Source organism: Poecile atricapillus, chromosome 1, assembly GCF_030490865.1.
Source record: "Poecile atricapillus isolate bPoeAtr1 chromosome 1, bPoeAtr1.hap1, whole genome shotgun sequence".
NCBI lineage: Eukaryota > Metazoa > Chordata > Aves > Passeriformes > Paridae > Poecile > Poecile atricapillus.
In genome coordinates, this window is record NC_081249.1 from 184549 (window position 1) to 194675 (window position 10127).

General features: G+C 56.0%; 1 long non-coding RNA gene across 1 annotated transcript; it reads left to right on the plus strand.

Moving 5' to 3' along the window:
- The first annotated feature begins 1762 nt into the window (after positions 1–1762).
- LOC131586777 (uncharacterized) lies at positions 1763–5613 on the plus strand. The gene is made up of 3 exons (XR_009279229.1): positions 1763–2037; positions 5292–5455; positions 5562–5613. It is a non-coding gene; the product is annotated as an uncharacterized LOC131586777 (long non-coding RNA).
- Positions 5614–10127: the final 4514 nt, after the last annotated feature.

Consider the following 10127-nt stretch of genomic DNA (forward strand, 5'->3'; position numbering starts at 1 on the left):
AGGCCGGGGCGGCCGGGGCAGGGACGGCGGAGGGGAGAAAGAAGGAGCAGGGGAAGGGAGCGGTGACAGAAGGAGAACGGAGGGCAGAGCCAGGTTGGGCCGGGTGAGGAGGGAGCGGGAGGAAGAGACAGAGGAGGAACAGAGGCGGGGGTCAGGTTGGGGAGGAGGGGGCAGGCGGGGAGGTGAGGGGAGAGAGGGAGCGGGCGGTGTGAGGGGGAGACGGGGGACAAGAGCAGAGAGGGGAGAGAAGGAGACGGGAGAGAGAAACAGGAGAGAAAAGCAGAGAAAGGAGAGATAAAAGCAGAAAAGAGAGATAAAAGCGGAGAAGAGAGAGAAGCGCCGCACCGGAGCGGCCGCAGCCGCCTCCACCCGGTACTGGAGAAAATGGCGGCCGCCGCCCTTCCGGGGTTTAAATGCCCTCGGTCCCGCCCCGCGCAGCCGCTCTGGAGCCCCTCACACCTGTGCCGGGCCCCCCCCTCCCTGGCCTCGCCCCCTTCGTGCCGCGGTCCCGGGGCCGGGCGGGGGGGGGCCGAGTCCGCAACGGGAACCGCCGCCGCCATCCCGGGCCCGGAACCGATCCCGAGACCGATCCCGGACCCGAGACCCATCCCGGACCCGAGACCCATCCCGGACCCGAGACCGCCTCGATCCGCCCGATGGGGGACAGGCGGCACCGCCCGGGACCCCCGGCAGTTCCCGGGCGCTCTCGGGCTGTGCCCCGTGGCCCCGCTCCTCATGCGGCCCCGCCCACCAGGTGCTGAGCAGTGCTGAGGTTCGTGATCGCCCGGTGGGTCCTGAGGCTCTTCCAGAAGATGCTGGATCCGTCCCGAGGGTGCTGAGCCCCTTCCAGAAGGTGCTGGATCCGTTCCGAGGGTGCTGAGCGCCATTTAGAAGGTGCTGGATTCGTTTTGAGGGTTCTGAGGCTTTTCCAGAAGGTGCTGGATTCGTTTTGAGGGTTCTGAGGCTTTTCCAGAAGGTGCTGGATCCGTCCCGAGGGTGCTGAGTGCCTTTTAGGAGGTGCTGGATCTGTCCCGAGGGTGCTGAGCGCCTTCCAGAAGGTGCTGGATCCATCCCGAGGGTGCTGAGCACCTTTTAGGAGGTGCTGGATCTGTCCCGAGGGTGCTGAGCGCCTTCCCGAAGGTGCTGGATCCGTTCCGAGGGTGCTGAGCGCCATTTAGAAGGTGCTGGATTCGTTTTGAGGGTTCTGAGGCTTTTCCAGAAGGTGCCGGATCCGTCCCGAGGGTGCTGAGTGCCTTTCCGAAGGTGCTGAGCTCATTCCAGAAGGTGCTGGATTTGTTTTGAGGCAGCCCCAGGTGTGAGGTTGATGAGGAGCGGGTGGGTCCTGCCCGGGGCTGTTTTAGGGGGAGGGTTTCCCTCAGTTCGCTTGGGCACGGAGCAGCTGGAGAAGAGGGGTTTATGGTGGGCTCCCCGGGGGTGTCTCATGGAACGATACCGGGAGCATCTTGTAGGGTCTGGGAGAGCAGCTGGATGCACTTGGCTGTGGGTGCGGAGGAGCCTGGCGAGCCCGAGATCCCGGCTCTCCCCTAGAGACAAGATACTTCTCTGTAAGAGAGACACAATGTATCGCTGCCAGGGATCTTTGCGTTAGATATGTTAAACTGCAGTGCCCCATTGGTGTTCCCCCCTGCTGTCCCACCCCGATACAGGTAACTCAGGCTTCCCCCCCGCCCCTCTCCTCTCCTATAAATACCCCGGGTTTTCCCCTTTTCGGTAGTTTAGCTGTTGCTGGCACCCTTCACCAAAGCTCTGCCTGAATAAAGGTTTGTACTTAGCGAAACGCTGGACCAGCTTTCTCGTCCGTGCTTCCCGTGTCGCCTGCCCGCCACCGCTGAGCTGAAATCACTCGAGACCGTCTGAAGCTGCTCACACGCGCTTCGGCCCAGTCCTTTTCAGGGCTGCCTCTAGAGAAGTCGCGGTGCTCCGGGCTTTCCGTCGCTGCGGCAACTGGACACGGAGCATTGCTTCAAGGAGGTGCCGAGGGACAAAGCTTTGTGTCTGGAAGCAGCATCTGAGCAGGTGAGCCAGCGTGGGTTCGCAGGGGGGACTTTTCTCCTTTTCCTTTTTGATTTCCTCTTGCCGGGGAGTGACAGAGCCGTGCGGAGGCGAGGCGAGCTCTGCCGGGCCGGCAGGCGGGAGCCGCGGCGCGGAGCTGTGTCCATCCCGCCCGCTCCGGGCGCGGGGCTCGGGCACCGCCGGGGTCCCTTCGGGCCGGGCTCTCCCGGGGCCGGGGCCGCCCCCGCCTGCCGGAGGAGCCGCTTTCCTGCCGGGAGCCGCGCTCCGTCCGGGGGCCGGGAGCGCGGGGCCGCCCCCGGGTGCCGAGTGCCGCCGCTGCCGGGGCTCGCGTGGCTCCCCCGGTCCCCCCGCACCTGGAGCGGCGCCAGCCCGGGAGCGAGTCCCGGCGAGGGCCGCTGGGGGACACCTGTGGCTCGTCAGCTGCAGAGTGCCCTGGCCAAAGCCGCTGGGAGGCGGGGAGGGGGAAAAGCCCGACATTCCCGCCTTTTTGTCTCGGGGCTTTGTCGGTATTGCTCTTTAGCCGAGCCGCGCCTTTAAATAACGATGTGGCGCCTTCTGGAAACTGCGTCCAATACCTTTTGCACCCTCACGTGAGGGCTTCGAGCTCAGGTTTTTCCATTGCCGAGGTAATTGCAGGTCCAAGCTGACAGCGTCCCGTGCATCTGGTGTGCATGAATCTGTTTGTGATGTTCATTTCCTCTGGATGCAGAGTTGGGCTTGTTGGGCAGACCGTATTTCTCAAACCTCGGAGCTTGTTTAAGGCTTGTACACGATTTTCTGGAGACGCGGGCTGGGGGAGAACTTTGTCTTGCTGCTGTACTAGGGAATGGAATGCAGGGGGTCCCCGCAATATCCCCGTGGAAGCTGGAATGTCCGAGGAAATGGATGTGACAATTCTCGGGGCTGAACCTGGCTCCCAGCGCTCTGCAGCGTAGGACGCGAGAGAGCAGGGCCGAGGGACAGCGGGGTAGGAGCGGCGAGGTGCTTCGTGCTCTGGGTTTGGTGTCGCTGATGTTTCCAGAGCCAGAGCAGGTTGATTTGGTTCTGGTGCACTGGAACGGGATCCAAACCTTGGAAAGGTCTGAGACCAATTGGGAGGAAATGTTTTAAAATGAATGTGTTTCTTAATAGAGGGGAGGTTTCACTCAGTTTTTTAATTGATTTTAAAGGAAATTTTTTTTGAGGAAAAGTGAAAAAAAAAGTTTATTTTAATAAGTAGGGCGTAGGTAAGAGGAAAAAAAGGATGAATAACGTTAGATATTTTTTTCTTTTGTTGTGGAGAAAAGAGCAGGAGATTTAGAAGGGTTTTTCTGCACGTGCGGTTTGGATGTTTTTGGAGTTGGCTGTGGCGTGGATCTTTTTGAGCCGTGGGGTGTTTTGGTGGTAGCCTGGGTTTTTGGATCAGAGTAAAGTTGAATAGTTTTAGAGGAACTTGTTATGGTTTTGGCAATCATTTTGTATTCACTAATCAATGCGAAGTTACTTTAACAAAGTAAAAAATGGATTTTTTGTTGTGTTAAACAATAGAGTTGAGAGAGAATTTGGGTGAGGCTGTATTAGTACTGTATACAGATTGTATGTTCAAAGAATTTTTTTTCTTTTTTAGTTTTGAAATTATAGAATTTGTTTGGGCATAAAACAGATGATGGGGATATAATTAATTTTAGAACATTTTATTTTTTAGTGTATATCTTTGGCTTAATGGTCAAATTAATGTTTTTTAATTTTAGAGATGCTTTTATACAGATACAGGTAAATATAAATAGTGGTAGTAATGTTTAGTAAGTAGAGGCATTTATATGTGGTTTTTATTCAATATTAGACTTTTTTGGTGGTACACAGTGTGTTGTTTGATTTTTTTGTGTTGTATACTAAGTGAAATTTGGTTTTTGAATAAAGATGATTTTTATGAATGGGTTTGTTTATATTTTAGATAGAATCAATTAAAATAGATTTTGATATCGATTAGTGGGTTTTGTTTATTGTATGTAGGGGTTCAGATTGGGTAGGGTTTGTTTGGTTAGCTGAGTTTTGGGTGTTAATTAGGTGGCTTTTGTTAGATGCAGTTTTCAATTTTTGAAAGTTTTTTATTGAGTGGTTTTAAGGTGATTTTTAGTAGTTGATGGTAGAATTTTATTTTGTTTGTAGTTGGTGTGTAATAATGTATTTGTTCTATTTATTTAACGTTGTGCTTTTTAGTTTAGGTGTTGATGATAAGTTTGGATTTCTTTCGGTTGTGGTGTTTCTTAGTTTCATTTCTGGGGACACAGGCATTTATATGGTGGATATTTATAGGTGTATTTTTGGGGGTGATGCTTTTTAATTTTTTAGTAGTTTGGTTTCTTATGTTTTCAATTAGCTATTAAATTTTTTTATAGAGTATTGGTGAGTATTTATGTATTACTATAAATGTAGAGCTTTGGGGTTTTTTTTACTAATGTTTAGGGTTAATTGAATGGTTTTGAGTTCAGTGCATTGGTTTAATTTTTTTTTTAATAGTTGATGTGATTTGTTTTGTGGAGTTCAATAGGGTTGTTTTTTATTTACGTTTAACTTTGCTGATGTGATAAGAACTGTTAGTGAAAGAGCATAGCATCTGTTTTTGCTGGTAGTTGGTTGTATGGTGTTTGTTTTGTTGGTGTTACCTGTTTTGGGTTGTTTTTTTTGTTAGATTAAAGTTTTTATTTTGGGGTTAATTTGTGATTGTTTTAAAGATTTTAGGGTAATTTAGGTTTTTGATTCGGGGGTGCTGTGATGAGAGTACTTTATTTGTTTTATGTGGTATCGGTGGTGTGCATAGAGGGAATATTTGTTTTGAAAATTTATTTTAGTATTGTTAGTTGAAGTGTTAGGATGAGTTCTGTTTCAGTGTTGAAACTTTTTGAGGTGGTTTGGATTTTTTTCTAGGTTAAGATTTTTTTCCCTTGGCTGGTGGAGGTATTGTGATTTTATTGATGATATTGGTGGGAATTTGATGCTGTTTGTTTTTTGGTTATTTTATTTTTAGGAATTGGATTTTTGCAGTTGGACTGAAAGAATTCACTTTATTTCAAAACATACTACTTTAATGATGTAAAGGTTCCCATATTAACTCCTCAGTCTTTTAGATTCTTTTTCTCATTTAGGTTTTCCAGAATTTATGGATAATTTAGCAATCAAGCAGGGATGGCACCCCGTTCTTGAAAAGATGGCTATGGAAAGACCTGTGTCTAACAACACGTACCTGACGGAGGGCAACAATTTTGCCGTTATTACAGGGTCAAATACGAGTGGCAAATCAACGTTGGCATGGATCTGCCGGAGGAGAGGAGTTTCTGGTGGGCTCCCAGTGGCATCTGATGGAGTGATGGTGAGAGCATCTCATAGGGTCTGGGGGAGCACCTGGATGCACTTGGATGTGGAGCACCGCTTAAAGGAGATGGTGAGGGACAAAGCTTTTTGCCAGGAAGCAGCACCTGAACAGCTGAGCCAGTGTGGATTTGCAGGGGTGATCTTTCTCCATTTCCCTTTTGATTTCATCTTGGCAGTCCCTCCCCGGTGCCCTCAATCTGTCACAAGAATTCCAAGAAAAAAAAAGGCTGAGCCAACAGTGAAAAGAAGGGGTATAGGTAAGGTGGAGTTCAGGTGTACCCCACCCCAAACCCTAAACAGCAGCCCTAACAGTGCCACCATTTCCCTGAGACAGCTGCAGGCAGGAACCCTAAAGCAGCAGAGTTCCAGAACCCTCGAGAGCTGCAGGCAGTTCCCTGGTGCTAGGGCCAGCCAGGAGATAGTGGGGGGACGATCCGTAGGGTTGGGGAAACAGGGGGTTTCCCGCCCCGCCCCACCCTGGGCTCTCGGTCCCTCCGCAGCCGGGGATTGCTCCCACCCCTCCTCGAGGCGGCGGTTGGCAGGGCTTCGTGCCTGGCCTCCGCAAAGAGTTCGGCTCTGTCAGCCTCTGCCCTGTCTCAGGGCCAAACTTAGGTAGGGTAGGGAGCAACTGTGGATTGCCTGGTCCGGGCTAATGGACATCTCTTGGGGCCTATGGATAAGGAGCATCCCCGGTTGCAAGCGTAGGGTTCTAACTAAGTTTGTAGGGTTCAGCGTGGGAGCTTGGCAGTGACACAGAGAGGCTGAGGGAGGGCTTCAGAGGTCGAGGGCTGGAGACAAACAGTGAAAATGAAAAGGGCACAGGTTGGGATATAAGGTAGAGTACAGGACTATTCAAACCCTAAACAGCAGCCCTAACAACACTCCCGTTTCCCTGAGACAGCTGCAGGCAGGAACCCTAAAGCAGCAGAGTGCCAGAACCCTCGAGAGCTGCAGGCAGTACCCCTGGTGCTAGGGCCAGCCAGGAAGAGATAGTGGGTGCTAGGGCCTACTGCTGTCATATAAGCTGGGGTTTCCATCCTTGGGGTACCCTGGGCTCCCTGTCCCTCACTGACTGGAGAGTCTTCCTCCCCTCCTTGAGGTGGTGGTAATTTGGCTGTGTCAGCCAATACTGCTGTGAAGCAAGCCTCTGCCTCCCTGTGAGGTGAAGTGTGCAGCCCATGAACCTGGGCATTCTCTAGAGAAGGTAAGTGCTGGGTTTTCACAGATGTGCTGCTAAGATCCTGCATTGATATTTGGTCTTCTAGATTGTAGCTGACCAGGAGACGACATCCTGGCGATGGCAGGAACTTCCCGGATAGCGCAACGGCCTTCCAGGGCGTCCTCGTGTGGATCCTCCCCGCTGGGCATCCGAGAGCTGAGTCCAAGGCTACAAATTGCAGAGGGGCTGAAAGCGGGGTGCCGGGTCGGGACTCTGGACCTGGGATTATGGAGTCAGCTTTGGGGACGGGGAGGTCCAGACTGTGGCCCCTTAGGCCACGTGAAGGGAGAGCCTCACTTTTGTTCACAGTGCTGAGGTGTGCAGGACAGAGCAGTCCCGGGGCGTGTCCCATCACTTGTCCGTCGTGCCTTCTGTGTCTTTTGTGCCTCGCCTTATCTCTTCTGGGGGCTTACCAGAAACCCCGGCATCATTCCTCACATCTCTGTTCTCTGGGCTCCTCAGCCCGACACCATCGAAGCTTTGCGTCTGGAGCTCTCAGAGGCCTCGGAATCGCGTCTCTCTTTTAAAAGCATCCGATCGGATGTCTTTTAGAGGTCTTGTTCCGTGCTGTGTCAACAGCCGTGCGCCGCGAGGATCCATTGCTGCGGCTTAGGTCTTGAAGAAACGCAGAGATAGGTAGGGGGCTGTGGCCCTCAGATTCTCGGGCATCCGTCTTGGCAGTTGCTGGAGTTCGTCATTCCGTCAGCATCTTCTTCCTCCCGGGTTCTGCGAGCTTCATCAGCTCGCCTTCATTCTCACCCGGCTCATCTCGTTCCACGTTCTCTCGGTCCTTGTGGCCATTCTTGTGGCCCAGAGTTTTGTCTCCCCGTTGTGTCCCCTCGTCTGTTGTCTGGTGTGTCACGGGTGTCTGGGTGTAGTTGTCCCGGAGCTGCTCTGTCCTGCTGCCCAGCCTGGGTGTAGGTGTAAAAGGCCGAGTCCCAGGCCCCTGTAATTTGAAGTTTGTCATGTAGGGTGTAGTTGGAGTCTAGCGGGTGTTCCTAGATGGAACTTGGGGTGGCACTGGGGACACCTGGGGTGGCACTGGGGACATTGGGGGTGGCTCTGGGGACATTGGGGTGGCTCTGGGGATGGGATCCTGGGTTTTGTGGTGTGTCCCCAAGTGTCCCTGATGTCCCCAAGTGTCCCCTGAGTGTCCCTGATGTCCCTCGAGTGTCCCCAAGCTGTCCCCTGGTGTCCCCAAGTGTCCCCAAGCTGTCCCCGAGTGTCCCTGAGCTGTCCCCCGGTGTCCCCAAGCTGTCCCCTGATGTCCCTGAGCTGTCCCCTGGTGTCCCCGAGTGTCCCCAAGCTGTCCCCGAGTGTCCCCTGATGTCCCCTGGTGTCCCCAAGCTGTCCCCGAGTGTCCCCGAGCTGTCCCCTGATGTCCCCAGGGCTGGAGTTGCCGGTGGCCACCACTCGTCCCGAGACCATTTTTGGTGACGTGGCCGTGGCCGTGCACCCGCGGGACCCGCGCTACCTGGTGAGGGGCGGGGCCTCGATGGGTGGGGCCTCGATGGGTGGGGCCTCAATGGGTGGGGCCTCAATGGGTGGGGCCTCAGGGGGCGGGGCCTCAAATGGCTCAAGGCCTCAGTGGGTGGGGCCTCAGGGGCCGGGGCCTGAGTGGGTGTGGCCTCAAGGGGGTGGGGCCTCAAAGGGGTGGGGTCTCCCCTGGGGGCAGGGCTTGAATGGGTGGGGCCTCAAGGGGGGTGGGGCCTCACCTGGGGGTGAGGCTTGAATGGGGCAGGGCTTGAATGGGTGGGACCTCGCCTGGGGGCGGGGCCTCAAAGGGGGCAGGGCTTGAATTTGGGTGGGGCCTGAATGGGTGGGGACTCACCTGGGGTGGGGCCTGAATGGGCGGGGCCTGACCTGGGGGCAGGGCTTTGGGACCCTTTAATTGGTGTGGGCGTGGCTTTCCCTGCAGGGCAGCCATTGGCTGTCCAGGTTTGGCCCCTCCCCTTTGACCATATAAGGGTAAAGGGGCGGAGCTTCACTGCCTGAAATGGCTCTGGGGGTGTGGCCAAGGGCTGGGGGGGGCCTGGCCTGGCTGGGATTGGTCCAGAGCTGGAAAGGGGGCGGGGCCAGGGCTGACCACGCCCCCTCAGCACCTGCAGGGCCGGCAGGTGAGGCACCCGTTCAGCGGGGCCCTGCTGCCCGTGGTGAGCGACCCCAGCATGGAGCCCCAGCGCGGAACCGGTACTGGGGAAACTGGGAGGGACTGGGAGGGACTAAACGGGGACTGGGATGGACTGGGATGAACTGGGATGGGACTGGGATGGACTGGGAGGGACTGGGAGGGGTTAAACAGGGACTGGGAGGGACTGGGATGGGCACTGGGACCAGTCTGGGACAGAAAAGGGAGCAAGGAGTGACAGCAGGTGACACAGGTGACACAGTCCAGGTGTCTCAGGTGTGTCTCAGGTGTGTCTCAGGTGTCTCAGGTGACACAGTCCAGGTGACACAGGGATGTCTCAGGTGTCTCAGGTGTGTCTGTGTCCCCAGGTGCGGTGAAGGTGACCCCCGGGCACAGCCCCCAGGACCTGGCTCTGACCCGGGCCCATTGGCTGCCCCTGCCCTGCGTCATCGGGGACGATGGCACCTTGTGTCCCCCGGGGGGGGGGCTGGCTGCAGGTGAGCTGGCGACACACCTGGGGACACTGGGGACAGCTGGGGACACTGGGGACAGCGGGGGACAGCTGGGGACACTGGGGACAGCTGGGGACACACCTGGGGACACTGGGGACAGCTGGGGACACCTGGGGACATGGGGACACACCTGGGGACACACCTGGGGACAGCTGGGGACACCTGGGGACACACCTGGGGACACACCTGGGGACACCTGGGGGGACACCTGGGGACAGCTGGGGACATGGGGACACACCTGGGGACAGCTGGGGACACTGAGGGACACCTGGGGACACACCTGGGGGGACACCTGGGGGGCAGCTGGGGACACCTGGGGACAGCTGGGGACATGGGGACACACCTGGGAGGCAGCTGGGGACACTGAGGGACACCTGGGGACACCTGGGGGATCCCTGGGGACACCTGGGGGGCAGCTGGGGGGAGCTGGGGACAGCTGGGGGGCATTTGGGGACATTTGGGGACATCTGGGGACAGCTGGGGACATTGAGGGACACTTGGGGAGCAGCTGGGGACACCTGGGGGACACCCGGGGGAGCACCCAGGGTCACCCCATCCCCAGTGTCACCCCCTGACCCTGGTGTCACCCCCTGACCTCGGTGTCACCTCCCCTGACCTCGGTGTCACCTCCCCTGACCTCGGTGTCACCCCCTGACCTTGGTGTCACCTCCCCTGACCTTGGTGTCACCCCCTGTCCCCAGTGTCACCCCCTGTCCCCGGTGTCACCCCCTGTCCCCTCCCAGGTCCCCGTGACCACCGGGGGGTCTCGGGGCTGTTCCTGCACCCCGAGTTCAGCCCCGGCTCTCGGCGTCACCGGGGGGTCCCCGAGTTCTACGACTTCGCCGTGGCCCTGCTGGAGCTGGAGCGCCCCGTGGGACCCTCC